A 19,985-nucleotide genomic window follows, 5' to 3' on the forward strand; every position below is an offset into this window, starting at 1 on the left:
AGGGGCGCGCGGTAGTACCGCTCCAGTGGCTCTACCGCTCGTTGCCGTGTGCAACATGCCTTCATCTGGCTAGTGCCGCACAAGCGGTAGTACCGCAACCTGCAGCGGTAGTACCGCAGCCAACCGCGGTAGTACCGCAGCTCGGTGCGGTAGTACCGCGTCGTGCGGGCTGAGTGAGGGGATAACGGTTGGATTTCTCCCCACCTATAAAAGGGGGTCTTCTTCCCCATTGAGACTTATCTTTTTGAGCTCGTGTTCTTCCCCCATTGTTGACCTTCTTCGAGCTTGCTAACTCTCAATCCCTCCATGGATTCTTGCTAGTTTTTGAGGGAAAAGAGAGAGGAGATCTAGATCCACATTTCCACCAATCACTTTCTCCTCTATGTGAGGGGAACCCCTTGGATCTGGATCTTGGAGTTCTTGGTGTTCTCCTTCTTGTTCTTCCTCTCTTTTTCCTACCTAGCATTAGTTGCTTTGGTGGGATTTGAGGGAGAAGGACTTGGGCACTCCGTGTGCCCTTGCCATTGCATTTGGTGCATCGGTTTGAGTTCTCCACGGTGATACGTGGAAGTTACAAGTTGAGAAGCTTATTACTCTTGGGTGCTTGGTGCCCTTGAGCTTGTTCCTCTTGGGTGCTTGGGCGCCCTAGACGGTTGGTGGTGTTCGGAGCTCAATCATTGTGGTGTAAAGCTCCGGATAAGCGTCGGGGTCTCCAATTAGGTTGTGGAGATCGCCCCGAGCAATTTGACGGGTTCCGGTGACCGCCCCAAGGGTTGCCAAAGTGTACGGGTTCGGTGACCGCCCCCAAGGGTTGCCATTTGTACGGGTTCGGTGACCGCCCTCAAGGTCCCTTAGTGGAATCACGACATCTTGCATTGTGCGAGGGCGTGAGGAGATTACGGTGGCCCTAGTGGCTTCTTGGGGAGCATTGTGCCTCCACACCGCTCCAAACGGAGATTAGCATCCACAAGGGTGTGAACTTCGGGATACATCGTCGTCTCCGCGTGCCTCGGTTATCTCTTACCCGAGCCCCTTTACTTATGCACTTTACTTTGTGATAGCCGTAGTGTTCCTTGTTATATATTTTGCTATCACATAGTTGTTTATCTTGCTTAGCATAACTTGTTGGTGCACATAGGTGAGCCTAATTGTTTTTGGTTTTGTGCTTGACAAATTAACCGTTAGGTTTATTCCGCATTTGTTCAAGCCTAAACCGTAATTATTTTAAAGCGCCTATTCACCCCCCCTCTAGGCGACATTGACGATCTTTCAATTGGTATCAGAGCCTCGTCCCTCTTTATTGGGCTTAACCTCCTAGAGAGTAAGGATGTCGACTAGGGGTTTAGGATTCTCTGACACTCTTAGTTTCGATGGCACAAATTTTGATGCTTGGGTTATTCGCATGCTTAATCTCTTTAGGGTCATGGACCCAAATTTAGAGCGAATTGTAGATATGGGTTTTTCTCCTCCAAAGGATCCACAAAGATTATCTTTAGAGGATGAGAAAAACTCTTATATCAATGCTCAAGCTTCTAATGTGCTTTTTGATGCTTTGAGCAATGTAGTTATATTTCAACTCATGCCATTTCGGGATGCTTATGAGTTGTGGACAAAGCTTCAAGACAAATATGGCGTGTCCGAGATTTGTGGAGATGATTGTCCTCCTTCCACCTCCGGTCGTACAGTATTCTCAACTTCTTCTACTTCACCTACATGTGGTTTGCCACAAGGTAATGATATGGTGAGTAGTGGTGTTCATTGCAATGATTATAGTGAGCTTATTTTTTATGATCCTTCATCACTTTATTATTGCAATGCTTCACCTTTGGACTTTAACACTTCGAGCACTCTAAATGTTTCACATGCTTGTGTTAAAAGTTCTTGCATATCTTGTAGAAAATGCTTGCTCAAATCTCATGATGATATGCTTGCTATGTCTTGTTGCCATGATAAAAATGTATCTATTTCCTCGAGTTGTTGTGCTAACAATGTAGAGGAAACCCAACACTCCATGGAACAAGATGTGGTCTTGAACGGTGCTTCAAGGGATCCTACATCATCATCGATTGCTTTTTGCCTTATGGCCAAGGCTTCAAAGGTATCTCCCACTTTGAATCCCAATATATCTTGTGGTAATATTGATGATGGCAAGAGTGATGATGATGTCGATTATGATGAAGAGAATGATGATGTTGCCTCCTTAAAAGTTAAGGGGGAAATAATTTTTAAATCTCTTCTTAAGAATAAATTGCTCGTTCCAACTTCATGGAAATCATGTCTATTGCTATTGAGGGCAAGAAATATATTGATGAGTTGGAATCTCGTCTTGAGGAGCATGAGGTCACCATTGATAAAATGGAAGGTCATGAGCGTGATTACGCTAATGAGATTGCGGACCTCTCTCAAGCTCTTGAACTTGAACAAACCACCAAGGAATCTCTTGAGGAGACTTTTGCTCTAGAGTTATCTAGAGTGAGGGAATCTCATGATAGAGCTCTTGAGGTGGCCAATATTTTTGAAACTAAAAATGCTAAGCTTGAAGTTGCTCATGCTAGACTCCTTGAGGATTTTGAGCACCTCAAAAATGGCTCAAGGGTCGTCAAGGGTGAGCTCATCAAACTCACCGAGTCTCATGCTCAACTTGAAGCTTCTTATTTAAAAGAGCTTGCCGAGTTGCCTTCTCCTCTTGTTGTTAATGATGATGCTTGTGCTACTAAATCTATTTCTTGTGAAGCATCCATTTTAAAGGAGAATGTTGAGCTAAGGGCTCAACTTGAGTTGCTATCTAGCAATTATGGGAAATTGGAAGAAAGTCATGAAAAGCTTTCTAGCTCTCATGATGATCTTCTTGTATCCCATAATGTGCTAAAAATAGCTCATGAGGCTATGATTGCTAAGGTAACATCTAGTGAGACTCATGTGGACATTAGCACTACTTTTAGTCAAAATGCTATATTGCCTTGTGCTAGTCCTCGTAATTCGTCTATGCATAACATTGGTATCTTGTGATGAATTGCTTTCCTTGCCTTGTTGCTCCAATGATGAAGCTTATACTTCCTCTAGTACTTGTGTTGAGACTAACCATGTAGAGGAAATCAAAGAGCTCAAGGCCCAAGTCACTTCTTTGAAGAAAGACTTGGAAAAGTGTCATGAAGGGAAATCCACACTCAACAATATCTTGAGTGTGCAAAAATCCCCCAATGACAAAGGTGGACTTGGATTCAACTCCAACAAGAAGAAGAAGTCCAAGATGAACAAGAAGAAGGGCCAAGAACACGTCAAGAATTTGGCCAAGATTATTTGCTTCAAGTGCAAAATTGAAGGGCACCATGTTAGATCTTGCCCATTGAAGAAGAAGGCCATTAGTGACAAGCAACAAGGGAAGCGGCTACAAGTGCATTCTCATGCTCAACCTCAAGTTGAAGAAAGGCCTCTTCCCAAGAAGACTCAATCTAACGCTTCTCAAGTTGAGAAATCAAGTGAGAAGAAAGTGAAGAGTAGACGTTGCTACCTATGTCGTGAAAAAGGTCACGTCGCTTCTTCATGCACGAATGGTACCTTATCCAACCCTATTCTAATTGATGATATCTATTCTCTTGGGAAGGATAAGGTTGGCAATGTGTTTGCCAAATTTGTTGGTACTCAAAGTGGTGTCAAGAAAAGAACCATTTGGGTAGCAAAGCCTATTGTGACTAACCTCTTAGGACCCAACTTGGTCGGGGACCAACTAGCTCATACTTGATCAATAGGTGTTGTTGGAGGACATTGGAGACTTGGCTACATTATGAAGAATTAAGGGGACTTCATCACTCTTATTGTCTCAAGCCAAGTCAATCGAATCATCAAGCTTATATCTTATCCAATGTGCCTCCTTGTGGTAACTTGTACTTAAATTGCTTACATTAAAAGTTACTTGCCCCCGTTGCATGTTTTGGTTTTGTTCCTTGCATGTGGTTGTATATGATTGTGTCTCCAAATTGCTTATCTTGAGTAATCAAGTATAGGTATGTTGGTTTGCACTTCATGTACATGTGTGTCGTTTGTTGAGCCTTTGTGCGTCTTGTTTGTATCTTAGTTGGCTCTTGTGAGAGATTAATGGAATATCCCATTATGGGGGAGTGATGTGCTTTGTGCACCTCACAATCCTATAAATGTGTGTACATGAGTAATACCATCTAGTATTGATATTTCAAGATTATCTAGTCGCTATGTGGTATGTCTTCTCATGAGAAATTCAAATTCTAAATAGTCCATTACTTATCTCTTGTTGGATCCTCCTTTTTTGCCTCTTGTTTATCCTTAATTGGTATCACATTATGGGGGAGTAATATGCTATGTGTATATTCCTAGCCTAGAAAATGTGTACATTTGAGATATTGTCACCTAGAGTTGATATTGTAAATTATCTTATTCCTAGGTGGCATGTTAGCTCTACAATTTGCAATTTGCTTGTGTTTGGTGTGAAGATGATGTCGGATATCCTTGCTATCTACCACCGGGAATTATTTCCAAATACTTCTTGTCTTTTGACAATTGGTACTCACTTATGTGTGGTAGAAATTATTGATCATCTTTACATTGGCCTTTGCTTTTATTTGCTTTTTCTCTTGCCTAGGAATGTATCAACTCCCTTTGTCTTCCATACCACTTGTGGATCTTGTTAATTTCTTGATCTTGTCTAGTGTTTTCTAGATATAGTGAAAGTGGTGATCCCACCTTGTGCATTTTGTATTCAAATGCAAATTCTCTATAATGCACTAGTCTTGGGGGAGCTATCCTATTTTCTATAAAACACTCATCTTGCGATCCTTATCAAGTGTGTGTTGGTGGACGGCAAGCCGTTTCTTTTTGGTACTTGTGCCATCATGAAACTTTGTAGAGAGCTTGGTTTGTTTGGAACCATCCTCTCTTTTGGGAGTTTGATATCATTGTGTGGGTTCCAATGGATATCTCATTCCTTGATGTATCTTTTAATGATATCTTCCAAGTGATGATTTCTCCATTTGGTATTCTTTTCACTTGGTATTTCCTTGTACTTTCGTATCGGTTCTTGAAAGTCTTGAGCATGCATATTAACTTCATGTAGTTTCCGTGGCATGCTTTCTCTCTTTGACCCAATATATAGGGGAAACTCCACCAAGTCTCAAATTGGATGAGATGTGCATGAACTTCATTTCCATATCTATATGCACATATTTAGTGGAGTTTGTCCTATGTATTGTTGGTGTTTCTAACTCTTTGGTCCCAATGAGTTTGGGTACCATTTTGTTTGTGTTGTTGTTCTAGGAACAATTGGAGATGCATTGGATGCTCGGCTCACTCACAAGGAAGGTGTTGTCACCATGTGCTTTTTGGAGTCAAGCTAGTATGATCAATTGTAACACCCTGAGAATCATGCTACAGTAACCCCCTGTGATTAAGCTAATCATGTTGCTAAACAGGGCTTGATCACATTTGGATCACCTTCCTTTTCAAACTCCTAGTTCAAACTTCAAATATAATTAAAGTGGAAAATAAAAGTTTTCAAAAATTCAAACAAAAATGTCCAGTGGGTTCTAAATAATACACTGGTAATTATGGTGGAGAAAACACATTTTTATAAAATGTCTAAATACTTTTAAATGAAATAAAACAGAAAAGGAAAATAAATAAAAAAAGGGCAAATGGAAAGAAAACCCCCCGGCTCCCCAAGGGCCTTGGCCCACTGGCCCAGCCGGCCGAATCGGTCCAGCGGCCCAGCAAGCCCCCCCTCCCCTTGTCGTCTTCCCCCCTCCTCGTCTGTTCACCCGACCGAGGGCGCACGCCCTCGCCGTCCCCGCCGGACCTGCTCACCGCCCCACGCCGCCACATCGCCGAGGGGATAAGGACGAGTCCCCTAGGCCTCGTCGACAACCCTCGAGATCTTTCTTCCCCGCCTGCTCCTCTCCCTCGCTTCTCCATCTCGCCCGAGGACCATCATCGCCGCCGTTCGCCATTAACGCGGCCACCATGCTCCCCGCGCCTCGCCGAGGAGTCCAACAGCTCCGCCTGCTTCCTCTACTCCATCTCTGACCAAGGGTTCGAGCTCGGCGCCACCACAGCCCCGGAATCGAGTTCTTCCGCGCCTACGGTCGCCGGCGCTCCTCCGCCGATTGCCGACGCCCTGCTGCTCCTAAGCCACCACCGTGGCCTCCGTGTGCCTCCCCGGTGAGCAGTCTCTCCTTCCCCCTCTCTCAGCGCTGCCCGTAGATGCCCGTAGCCGCCACTTCCATTTCACCCGAGCTTTTCTCCGCCGCGGTGCTCGTCGCCGTCGCTACCGACGATAAAGTGCTCAACCGAGCTCGTAGACGTGCTCCGGGCACCTCTAGGACCCCGTCGGACCCCTCTTTTGGGCATGTCGCAGCCTCTGTCGTTGTTCGCGATGACGCCAGATCACCGGCGTCCGCCACGGTCGACACCGCCGTCGATGTAACGCGCCACTCCGGTCGAGTTAGCCCATGGGACCGACGTAGATCGATGCGGCGTCGGACGCTCGATCGAACGCGCCTAGCCGCACCTCTCCTCGTGCCCCGTAGCGTTTTTCCGACGAAGTCCGGCGATGCTCCGCCGCGGAGATGGTCGCCGGCGTGTCTCCGGCGCCGCCCGCCGACGTGCCCCTCCGGGCCCCACCCCAGTGCCCCTGCCAGTGGCCCCCACTGATCGATTGCCGTACTATCAAGGGGGGCTCTCGATGAGTAGCTTTATCGTATCATTCGTAGAGAGCTCAAACCATTGCATCCTTGCGTCATCTTTATTGGTTCTTGTTTGGTTCTTCTCTTTGTGAGTTTTGGAGCTTATGGTCATCTTGATGATAAGTCGCTGTTTTGATGCTACTCGTCTTCGTCTATCCAACAAACTTGAGTTTGCTCAATTCAGAGCTCATTTGCAGAAGTTATGGCAGTTCTGGTTTTATTGTTTCCCTCTGTTGTCTTCTCTGCAAAATGAAGGACTCCTAGTGTTGCTGATCTGGGGCATGCGGTAGTACTGCTCTCTGGAGCGGTAGTACCGCATGCCCTTGCGGTAGTACCGCAGTCCCCTGCGGTAGTACTGTAGGTGCTCACGGTAGTACCGCTCTGTGGGAGAGGTAGTACCGTGGCCTCTGGCCAGGCACAACAGCATGAGCGGAAGTAGGGGTGGATGTAATTTTTTACATCCGCGCCCTACGCGGTAGTACCGCTCCACGTGTGCGGTAGTACCGTGCCGGATTTTTGCGCAGGTCCTCCCTCAGCGGAAGTAGGTACGGAAGTAATTTTTTACTTCCGTGCTTCCTCTGCGCCTAGTGTTGCCTACCTTACGGTAGTACCGTAGGGGCACGCGGTAGTACCGCTCCAGCGGTTCTACCGCTCGTTGCCCTGTGCAACATGCCTTCATCTGGCCAGTGCCACACAAGCGGTAGTACCGCAACCTGCAGCGGTAGTACCGCAGCCAACCGCGGTAGTACCGCAGCTCGGTGCGGTAGTACCGCGTCGTGCGGGCTGAGTGAGGGGATAACGGTTGGATTTCTCCCCACCTATAAAAGGGGGTCTTCTTCCCCATTGAGACTTATCTTTTTGAGCTCGTGTTCTTCCCCCATTGTTGACCTTCTTCGAGCTTGCTAACTCTCAATCCCTTAATGGATTCTTGCTAGTTTTTGAGGGAAAAGAGAGAGGAGATCTAGATCCACATTTCCACCAATCACTATCTCCTCTATGTGAGGGTGTAACGCCCGGGTAATCAAGCTACAGTAATTCCCCGCTAATCATGCCACGTCAACTCGGTTACTGTTGTTAACCGTGCGATGATCCAAAACCGTTTCAAAATTCAAATTTAAATTAATGTCGACAATAAAAGTTTTTCAAAAATTGAAACAAAAATGTTCGGTGGGTGCCGAATATTACAAGGGTAATTATAATAAAGAAAACATATTTTTATAAAGCCTAAATAAATTAAATTGAATTAAAATAGAAAAGAAAATAAATAAAATGAAAAGGTGAAAATTAAAACAAAAGAACCCCCCTCTATTGGACCAGACGGCCCAACTCACCACCGGCCGGCCCATCCAGCCGGCCTGGCCCACCTCGCTCGGTCGCTCCCTCCCCTTCCCTGTTCCCCCGACCGGGGTCGGAACAGGGGCACGTCCCCGCCGCACCCCCCTCGCCGGCGACGGGGGAGGATAAGGCCGCCACGCCCCGCCTCCTCGATCACGCCTCCCACTTGCCCCCACTCTCGCCCTCGGTTCCTGCGCCTCTCCCTCCTCCCTCGGATCCACCTCGCCCTCTCCTTCCCCTTCGCATCTGAACGCCACCGCCGCCATGCTCCGGCCTAGCCACGGCCACCGTGCCCACCTCGCCGCCCCACGGTGTCTCCAAGGGCCGCCGTCGCCCGCTGCTTCGACTGGTGCAGCCCGTTGGAGACCGGGGCCACCGCAACGCCCCCCCCCCGACGTTGCTGTCTTCCTCCTCTGCTCCGACGAGCTTCGCCGCCGATTCCGCCGCACCGAGCCCTCCTCGAGCATGCTTGAGCACACCTGCAGGAGCACTGTGAGCTCCGCCCCCTTCTCCCCTCTCCCCGCGCTTCTCTTCTTGCCCCGTAGCTGCTCCCACCGTCGTGCCCGAGCTCGTCGCCGCGGTGGTGCTCGCCGCCATGGCCACGGCCCGCAGAGCTCGCGGCCGACCACCCCGCCGTGCTCAGCACCTCCGCCCGCGCCCACTGCACGCGCCCGCTGCTCCTCCCGCTCCCCCTGGCGCCGTCCTCGACGGGCCAGTGCTTCGGCCGCCGCCGCGAGCTCGTCTCCGGTGAGCTTGTCGCCTCCCGCCTACTGCCGACTGCGGCAGTGGATGCGCGCGAGCACCAGCCGCCCGTAGAGCCGCTCCGCGCGGCAAGCCGTGTCCCGAAGCCCCATCGCCGTGGAGCGCCCGAAGGCCACCGCCGCCCGTGCTCCACGCCGACGCCGTTTCCGGCCGCCCCGGGGCCGGCCACCACCGCGGTTAGCTGCGGCTCGCCGCTCCCGTTCGAACGGCGTCGGCCGCGTGCATTTTGGCCGCCGAACGGCGAATCCCGCCGCACGGCCGCACCCTCCGCCGCGTTTTGGCTCGCCGGAGCCAACTCCGGCGCCGGCCGCCGACGTGGCTGGCCTGGGGCCACCCCAGAGCCACTGCCAGTGGGCCCCGTGGGTCCCAGTTGACTGGGTTGACCCAGTCAACTGCTGACTGGGCAGGCCCCAGCCACTAACGTGCGGGCCCCACCGCTTAATCCTATAATTAAAACATTTTAATAATTGAAACTAATTAGTTTAGTTGATTAGACAATGACAGGTGGGGTCCAGTAGTTAACTAATCCAAATTTAGTTACTTTAATCTTCTGTTAGTCCACTGTCTATGACAGGTAGGACCCACTGGTCAGTTTGACCTGGTCAGCCGCTCTGTTGACTGCTGAGGTCATCATTACGTCATGCTGATGTCATATTTTTTCTGTTAAATTAAATAATTCCAGAAAATGATTAAATCTTTAGAAAATCATATCTTTTAAACCGTATCTCGGATGGAAATACTTTGTACATGAAAGTTGCTCAGAACGACGAGACGAATCCGGATACACAACCCGTTCGTCCACCACACATCCCTAACCTATCGAACTCGCAACTTTCCCCCTCCGGTCCGTCTGTCCGAAAACGCGAAACATCGGGAATACTTCCCGGATGTCCCCCCCTTCGCCGGTACCACCTACTGCCGCGTTAGGGCACACCTAGCACTGCTCATTGTCATGTCACGCATCGTCATGCTTATGTTTGCATTGTATTTACTGTTTCTCCCCCCTCTTCTCTCCAGTAGACATCGCCTATTCTTCTCTATACTGCTTGCATTAGAGTAGTGTAGCATGTTACTGCTTTCCGATATCCTATCCTGATGCATAGCCTATCCTTGCTACTACTGTTGTTACCTTTACCTGCAATCCTACATGCTTAGTATAGGATGCTAGTTTTCCATCAGTGGCCCTACATTCTTGTCCGTCCGCTGTGTTATATTATCGGGCCGTGATCACCTGGGCGGTGATCACGGGTATATACTTATATACTCTATACATGACACATGTGGTAAATAAAGTCGGGTCGGCTCGTAGGAGTACCCGCAAGTGGATCCTTGTGGCGGAGCGACAGGGCAGGTTGAGACCGCCTAGGTGAGAGGTGGGCCTGGCCCTGGACGACGTCCGCGGTTACCTCGACATAACACGCATAACGAGTTCTTGGTATTTGATCTGAGTTTGGCCATTTGGTCTATACGCACTAACCATCTACGTGGGAGTAGTTATGGGTATCCCGACGTCGTGGTATCTGCCGAAGCCTTCGTGACGTCAGCGACTGAGTGGCGCGCGCCGGATTGAACTGGAACGCCACTAGGCTAGGTCTGCTTCCGGCCACGTACGCAACGTGCAGGTGTGCATAGGGCGATGGGCCCAGACCCCTACACGCATAGGGTTAGACCGGCGTGCTGACCTCTCTGTTGTGCTTAGGTGGGGCTGCGACGTGTTGATCTTCCGAGGCCGGGCATGACCCAGAAAAGTGTGTCCGGCCAAATGGGATCGAGCGTGTTGGGTTATGTGGTGCACCCCTGCAGGCAAGATTATCTATTCGAATAGCCATGTCCCTCGGTAAAAGGACGACCCGGAGTTGTACCTTGACCTTATGACAACTAGAACTGGATACTTAATAAAACACACCCTTCCAAGTGCCAGATATAACCCGGTGATCGCTCTCTAACAGGGCGACGAGGAGGGGATCGCCGGGTAGGATTATGCTATACGATGCTACTTGGAGGACTTCATTCTACCCTCTTCTACATGCTGCAAGATGGAGGCTGCCAGAAGCGTAGTCTTCGACAGGATTAGCCATCCCCCTCTTATTCTGGCATTCTGCAGTTCAGTCCACTGATATGGCCCTTTACACATATACCCATGCATATGTCGTGTAGCTCCTTGCTTGCGAGTACTTTGGATGAGTACTCACGGTTGCTTCTCTCCCTCTTTTCCCCCTTTCCTTTCTATCTGGTTGTCGCAACCAGATGCTGGAGTCCAGGAGCCAGACGCCATCGTCAACAACGACACCTACGACACTGGAGGTGCCTACTACTACGTGCAGCCCGCTGACGACGACCAGGAGTAGTTAGGAGGATCCCAGGCAGGAGGCCTGCGCCTCGTTCGATCTGTATCCCAGTTTGTGCTAGCCTTCTTAAGGCAAACTTGTTTAACTTATGTCTGTACTCAGATATTGTTGCTTCCGCTGACTCGTCTGTGATCGAGCACTTGTATTCGAGCCCTCGAGGCCCCTGGCTGGTATCATGATGCTTGTATGACTTATTTATGTTGTAGAGTGTGTTGTGATATCTTCCCGTGAGTCACTGATCTTGATCGTACATATTTGCGTTCATGATTAGTGTACGGTCAAATCGGGGGCGTCACAAGTTGGTATCAGAGCCGACTGCCTATAGGAATCCCCCTTTCCACACTCCTTGGCCGAAGTCGAGTCTAGACATTACAAAACTTTTACTAACATGGCTGTGTGTCTTACGGGCCCACGTCGCCATTGGGTGGTACTAGGATCTTTTACTCCTCGACCTTTACTCTGGGACTCTGAACTCTCTTCTACTCGGGTTAAACGAATTTACTAACTCTAACACTAGGATCCCGTGACCGCATTCACCCCAAAGTTGGATAAGCCATAGTTATTTCTTAGAATAGTATTTTGAACAATTCACACACTGCCATTTGATTCCTTTGAAACGTCTTTGCTTTCAGATGGAACCCACGAGGCAGGTCGTGCGCCACACGACGGCCATTGGTGCCTCGGGATCACCGGCTGTGCTAGCTGAGATGATGGCCTATCTGGGTTATCGCTGGCACCCTGAGTACACCGTCTACGAGGAGTACCAGGACTTTAACCTGGAGTAGTACCGTGCCATCGTCCACCTCTACTCGCGGGAGTATGACTCCACTACTGTGCTGCACACCGCTCATGGTGTTGGTGTGACCATCGATATGGCTGTCCACGATGCTGCCTATGCTGCTCTGACACGTCTTCGTGGAGAGTATCGGGAGTTGGACACCTCCCCTTTCAGGCACATTGCTATCGCATCTGATGTTGGTGCGGAGGGATACTATACTGCTGCCTACTCCACTGTCACCCGAGAGCCCTTCTACCATCAGAACCTGGTTCTACATGCTGATGGGCTGGATCGAGCTAACCGAGCTCTTCGCCACGAGATGTACACCACCCGTCAACACCTTTACCGTGCTCTGACGCTGCTGCACCCCTTTGTCCGATCTGGACAGCTACCGCGTACTGCGATCTACCCAGCCAGGACCGTGATGCCCCATGGTGTCGGTTGGCCAGAGGTGGGAGGCTACTCTCCCGCACTTGGTCCTCTTCTGCCACCTGAGCGTCGGGCTCTACACCTGAGTACCCGCGGCCCCCAGTCTGCTGACGTGGAGGGCTATCCGTTGTCTCACTACCAGCTGTCGGGCTACGATTACCTCCACAGTACCTCTTGGGACTGGTGTAGGCTTGCTTGTAGTGTTAGATGCATTCGCCGCGAGCCTGTGAGCCGCCTATGTTGTTTTAGTCTATGTACTGAACTCTGTGTACTGAACTCTATGCATGACCCCTTTTGTAAGTTATGCCGACTACTATGTAGTAGCTATCGTGCTCCTTTCATTATGCTTGTTTCATCCTGAATGATTCTTGTCTTTGCAAATTTCTCAATGCTGAACTACCCCTGTTATATATTAGCAGGATGGTTAGACCAGGTGGTCGTGGTAGTGGTGGCAATGCCCCACCACCACCTGAGTACATGGCTGGTATGATCCAACAGTTCGAACTGAACCGCCAATTCATGGAAAATATGATGGCTCAGTTTCCTCGCCCCAATATGGACCAGCAACCAACCCCAGTAACCCTGCAGGATTTCATGCGCCTGAACCCAACTGTGTACCGCAGCTCAACTCAGCCTCTGGATGCTGATGACTGGCTCCGTGACATCACCTATGAGATGGAGTCTGCCAATGTAGCCCCTACCAGCTACGTCAACTTTGCTTCCTTCTTTCTGAAGGGACCCGTAGGTCAATGGTGGGACAGCCACAGGCGTACCCTGTCAGCTGGAACAATCATCACCTGGCCAGACTTCCAAGCAGCTTTCCGTGCCGGCTTCATTCCTCAGGGAGTCATGGACCGGAAGAAGCGTGAGTTCCGCAACCTCACCCAAGGTAACAAAACTGTTGAAGCTTATCAACGAGAGTTTCTGGACTTGTCTCTCTATCCTGAGGAGGACATTGCAACTGATGCACGCAGACAGGAGAAGTTCCGTGATGGCCTTCAAGCTGACATCAAGCTCGCACTTCTAGTGCATGACTTTGCTGATTTCGCCACCTTGGTGAACAAGGCCATCAATGTCGAAACTGGCCTGCAGGAATACCAGAGCTCTCACAGGCGCAACCGTGACACGGGCTAATCTTCGGGCCCGCCCTCACAGAAGCGTAAGATATGGATCCCGAACAGCATGTACCGTTCAAATGCATCTGCCCCAAGGCAGACCTATGCTGCACCTCGTCTGCCTCCACCACCATCTAGGCAGTCAAGACTTCCAGCTCCACCGTCCCAAGCCCCTGTTCCCACTCCTAATAATGGCTTGTGCTTCAGGTGTGGTCAACCAGGGCACCGTGCTAGAGAATGCAACCAGAACCAGAATCAACTGGCCCTTCCAGCAACTGGCCGTGGTAACAACCAGCCCCGCAACAACAATGCTAAGTCTTATGGTCGTGCTCATGCCAACCACGTTGATCTCAACGAAGCTCAAGACCAGCCTGCTACTGTGATGGGTACACTCCTCGTAAATTCAGTACCAGCATCCGTTTTATTTGATACAGGTGCATCGCATTCATTCATGTCAGAAGATTTTGCATACAAGCACGACGTTAAATGTGAGGAGATGAACACCTCGGTATTGGTCAAAACCCCGTGGGACAGTGTCAAACCTCCCTAGTTGGCATCGATGTCCCCGTGGAAATCGAAGGGCTGGAATTCTATGCCTCTCCCATTATCCTGAAGTCGTCTAACATCGACCTCATTTTGGGGATGGATTGGTTGAAAGCGCATACCGCTTCAATCGTTTGCGCCACTAAGACCGTCCATATGCTACACCCTTCAGATGAAATAGTTGCTTACCAAGCTCATCTGGTGCAAAATGCCGAGGCCAGGCTCTATGCATTGAATGCCTTGAACGCCGCACCACTCGAGGGCATTGAAAACATTCCCGTCGTGCGTGAATTCCTCGACGTCTTCCCTGAAGAACTTCCAGGGATTCCCCCTGCTAGAGCTGTCGAATTCGTCATCGACTTGAAACCAGGCACCACTCCTATAGCCAAGCGACCCTACAAGCTGCCGCCGCATGAACTCCTTGAGCTTAAGGAGGAAATCGACAATTCTCTTCGCAAAGGATTCATTCGCCCAAGTTGCTCTCCTTGGGGAGCACCTTTTCTCTTTGTCAAGAAGAAGGATGGGACAAACCGATTAGTTCAAGACTACCGTCCTATAAACCAAGCTACCATTCAGAATAAGTATCCTCTTCCTCGGATCAATGATTTGTATGATCAACTGGCTGGTTCGTCAGTGTTCTCTAAGCTCGACTTGAGGTTGGGTTACCACCAGATCCGTGTTCGCGAAGAGGATATCCCAAAGACCGCCTTCGTGACTCGCTATGGTTCATACGAGTACACCGTCATGTCTTTCGGTTTAACCAATGGTCCAGCCACCTTCTCTCGTCTGATGAACTATATATTCATGGATTACCTCGACAAGTTCGTCGTGGTTTATCTGGATGACATCCTGGTATTTTCCAAGAACGAAAAAGAACATGCTGAACATCTTCGACTTGTGCTGGAAAAGCTACGAGAGCATGAACTATATGCCAAGTTCTCCAAATGTGAATTCTGGCTACCGGAAGTAACCTATCTTGGGCATGTCATCTCTAAGGATGGTATTGCCGTCAACCCTGAACGAGTCCAGGCTATCCTTGATTGGACTCCTCCCAAGAACGTTAAGCAAGTCAGAAGTTTTCTCGGTCTCGCCAGCTATTGCCGTCGATTCGTCGAGAACTTCTCCAAGATCGCCAGGCCTCTGACTAACCTGTTGCATAAGGGCGTCAAGTTCCAATGGACAGACAAATGTCAGGAAAGTTTCCAGGTACTCAAAGACAAGTTGACTTCTGCCCCAGTTCTAGCTCCACCTGATACTAAGAAGGACTTCGTCATTTACTGCGACGCTTCCCGTCAAGGATTAGGCTGTGCCCTAATGCAAGACCGCAAAGTGATTGCTTGTGCCTCTCGGCAATTGCGCCCTCACGAAGAGAACTACCCAGTTCACAACCTCGAACTTGCTGCTGTCATTCAGGCGCTGAAGCAGTGGCGACATTACCTTCTTGGTAATCGTTGCGAGATCTTCACTGACCACCAAAGTCTGAAGTATCTGTTTACTCAGCCAGGCCTGAACCTCCGTCAGCAGAGATGGATGGAGCTTGTTGCAGACTTTGACTTGGGTATTTCCTATACGCCAGGCAAGGCTAATGTAATGGCTGATGCCTTGAGCCGCAAGTCTTACTGCAACCACCTCCAGGTTCACAAAGTTCAGCCCTCGCTTGTTGAAGAATTCAGGAAGCTGAACCTCCATATTATTCCTCCGGGTGCACTCGCTCCCCCTCCTAAGGAGTTTGGCAAGATAAACCTCCACGTTGTTACCCAGGGTTCCCTCAATACCCTAGTTGCTAAACCAAATCTCGTGGACAGCATCAAAAGGCTACAGAAGTATGACTCTGAAGCCCACAACATTAAGCGCTACCTCGCAGAAGGAAAGCCCTCATTCTTCACCATTGCTGAAGATGGCACCTTATACTTCAAGGGCCACCTAGTGGTGCCATGTGCAGAGAAAAACCTGGATATGACACAAGAAGTTATGAAAGAAGCTCATGATACGCCTCTATGTATCCACCCTGGTAGTACAAAGATGTACCAAGACATCCGTCAGAGATTCTGGTGGTCTAATATGAAGCAAGACATTGTCTGTTATGTTGCTGAGTGTGACGTTTGCCGTCGTATCAAAGCAGAACATCAAAGGCCTGCTGGAACTCTGCAACCTATCTCTATTCCTGAATGGAAATGGGACCATGTTGAGATGGACTTCGTCACTCGATTTCCCAAATCACAGAAAGGTAATGATGCTATTCTTGTCGTCATTGACCGGCTTTCCAAAGTTGCACATTTCCTGGCGGTCAAAGAAACGATCACTGCTAGTCAGCTGGCAACGCTCTATATGTCTAGGATTGTTTCACTCCACGGTATTCCATTGGTTATCAGCTCAGACCGTGGCAGCTTATTCACTTCAAGATTCTGGGAAAGTTTCCAAGAAGCTATGGGAACTCACCTGTCATTCAGTACTGCGTTTCATCCTCAGTCGCAGGGGCAAGTTGAACGCGTCAACCAAGTTCTTGAAGATATGCTTCGAGCTTGTGTTATTTCCTTCGGCAAGAAATGGAAGGAATCTCTCCCGTATGCTGAGTTCTCTTATAATAATAGCTATCAAGCTAGTCTGAAGATGGCCCCCTTCGAAGTGTTATATGGACGAAAGTGCCGAACCCCTCTGGACTGGTCAGAAACTGGGGAACGTCCACTCTTCGGTCCGGATATTATCCAACATGCCGAAGAACAAGTCCGCATTATTCGTGAGAATCTCAAGACTCCTCAATCACGTCAGAAGAGTCAGTATGACCGTCATCATAAAGACATGGTCTATCAACCTGGCGAAAAGGCTTACCTTCGAGTCACACCAATGAAGGGTGCTCACCGCTTTGGAATCAAGGGCAAACTAGCTCCTCGCTATATTGGCCCATTCACTATTCTCGAAAGGCGTGGAAAAGTGGCATACCAACTGGAGCTTCCGCCGAACCTTTCTCAGGTTCACGATGTGTTCCATGTGTCACAGCTCCGCCGTTGCTTCAAGGACCCAATCCGAGCAGTGGATCATGAAGTGCTCGAATTGCAGCAGGACCTCTCCTATAAGGAGCATCCGGTCCGCATTCTCGACCAAGCTGAACGCCGCACACGTGAGAAGGCGATCAAGTTCCTCAAAGTCCAGTGGTCACACCATTCTGAAGATGAGGCCACTTGGGAACGAGAGGATCGTCTGCGCGAAGAATACCCCGCATTTTTTCCTTCTACCTCCTAAATCTCGGGACGAGATTTCTTGTAGTGGAGGAGATTTGTAACGCCCGGGTAATCAAGCTACAGTAATTCCCCGCTAATCCTGCCACGTCACCTCGGTTACTGTTCTTAACCGTGCGATGATCCAAAACCGTTTCAAAATTCAAATTTAAATTAATGTCGACAATAAAAGTTTTTCAAAAATTGAAACAAAAATGTTCGGTGGGTGCCGAATATTACAAGGGTAATTATAATAAAGAAAACATATTTTTATAAAATGCCTAAATAAATTAAATTGAATCAAAACAGAAAAGAAAATAAATAAAAGGAAAAGGTGAAAATTAAAACAAAAGAACCCCCCCTCTATTGGACCAGACGGCCCAACTCACCACCGGCCGGCCCATCCAGCCGGCCTGGCCCACCTCGCTCGGTCGCTCCCTCCCCTTCCCTGTTCCCCCGACCGGGGTCGGAACAGGGGCACGTCCCCGCCGCACCCCCCTCGCCGGCGACGGGGGAGGATCAGGCCGCCACGCCCCGCCTCCTCGATCACGCCTCCCACTCGCCCCCACTCTCGCCCTCGGTTCCTGCGCCTCTCCCTCCTCCCTCGGATCCACCTCGCCCTCTCCTTCCCCTTTGCATCCGAACGCCACCGCCGCCATGCCTCCGGCCTAGCCACGGCCACCGTGCCCACCTCGCCGCCCCACGGTGTCTCCAAGGGCCGCCGTCGCCCGCTGCTTCGACTGGTGCAGCCCGTTGGAGACCGGGGCCACCGCAACGCCACCCCGACGTCGCCGTCTTCCTCCTCTGCTCCGACAAGCTTCGCCGCCGATTCCGCCGCACCGAGCCCTCCTCGAGCACGCTTGAGCACACCTGCAGGAGCACTGTGAGCTCCGCCCCTTTCTCCCCTCTCCTCGCGCTTCTCTTCTTGCCCCGTAGCTGCTCCCACCGTCGTGCCCGACCTCGTCGCCGCGGTGGTGCTCGCCGCCATGGCCACGGCCCGCAGAGCTCGCGGCCGACCACCCCGCCGTGCTCAGCACCTCCGCCCGCGCCCACTGCACGCGCCCGCTGCTCCTCCCGCTCCCCCTGGCGCCGTCCTCGACGGGCCAGTGCTTCGGCCGCCGCCGCGAGCTCGTCTCCGGTGAGCTCGTCCCCTCCCGCCTACTGCCGACTGCGGCAGTGGATGCGCGCGAGCACCAGCCGCCCGTAGAGCCGCTCCGCGCGGCAAGCCGTGTGCCGAAGCCCCATCGCCGTCGAGCGCCCGAAGGCCACCGCCGCCCGTGCTCCACGCCGACGCCGTTTCCGGCCGCCCCGGGGCCGGCCACCACCGCGGTTAGCTGCGGCTCGCCGCTCCCGTTCGAACGGCGTCGGCCGCGTCCATTTTGGCTGCCGAACGGCGAATCCCGCCGCACGGCCGCACCCTCCGCCGCGTTTTGGCTCGCCGGAGCCAACTCCGGCGCCGGCCGCCGACGTGGCTGGCCTGGGGCCACCCCAGAGCCACTGCCAGTGGGCCCTGTGGGTCCCAGTTGACTGGGTTGACCCAGTCAACTGCTGACTGGGCAGGCCCCAGCCACTGACGTGCGGGCCCCACCGCTTAATCCTGTAATTAAAATATTTTAATAATTAAAACTAATTAGTTTAGTTGATTAGACAATGACATGTGGGGTCCAGTAGTTAACTAATCCAAATTTAGTTAGTTTAATCTTCTGTTAGTCCACTGTCTATGACAGGTAGGACCCACTGGTCAGTTTGACCTGGTCAGCCGCTCTGTTGACTGCTGAGGTCATCATTACGTCATGCTGACGTCATATTCTTTTTCTGTTAAATTAAATAATTCCAGAAAATGATTAAATCTTTAGAAAATCATATCTTTTAAACCGTATCTCGGATGGAAATACTTTGTACATGAAAGTTGCTCACAATGACGAGACGAATCCGGATACGCAGCCCGTTCGTCCACCACACATCCCTAACCTATCGAACTCGCAACTTTCCCCCTCCGGTCCGTCTGTTCGAAAACGCGAAACATCGGGAATACTTCCCGGATGTTCCCCCCCTTCGTCGGTACCACCTACTGCCGCGTTAGGGCACACCTAGCACCGCTCATTGTCATGTCACGCATCGTCATGCTTATGTTTGCATTGTATTTACTGTTTCTTCCCCCCTCTTCTCTCCGGTATACTACGAGACCGACGCTGCTGCTGACCGGTTCGACTACGGAGTTGACGACCCCTCCTACTTGCCAGAGCAACCAGGCAAGCCCCCTCCCTTGATCACCAGATATCGCCTATTCTTCTCTATACTGCTTGCATTAGAGTAGTGTAGCATGTTACTGCTTTCCGATATCCTATCCTGATGCATAGCCTATCCTTGCTACTATTGTTGTTGCCTTTACCTGCAATCCTACATGCTTAGTATAGGATGCTAGTTTTCCATCAGTGGCCGTACATTCTTGTCCGTCTGCTGTGTTATATTATCGGGCCGTGATCACCTGGGCGGTGATCACGGGTATATACTTATATACTCTATACATGACACATGTGGTAAATAAAGTCGGGTCGGCTCGTAGGAGTACCCGCAAGTGGATCTTTGTGGCGGAGCGACAGGGCAGGTTGAGACCGCCTAGGTGAGAGGTGGGCCTGGCCCTGGACGACGTCCGCGGTTAACTCGACATAACACGCATAACGAGTTCTTGGTATTTGATCTGACTCTGGCCATTTGGTCTATACGCACTAACCATCTACGTGGGAGTA

This window comes from Triticum aestivum, chromosome 5D, assembly GCF_018294505.1.
Source record: "Triticum aestivum cultivar Chinese Spring chromosome 5D, IWGSC CS RefSeq v2.1, whole genome shotgun sequence".
NCBI classification, from domain to species: Eukaryota; Viridiplantae; Streptophyta; class Magnoliopsida; order Poales; family Poaceae; genus Triticum; species Triticum aestivum.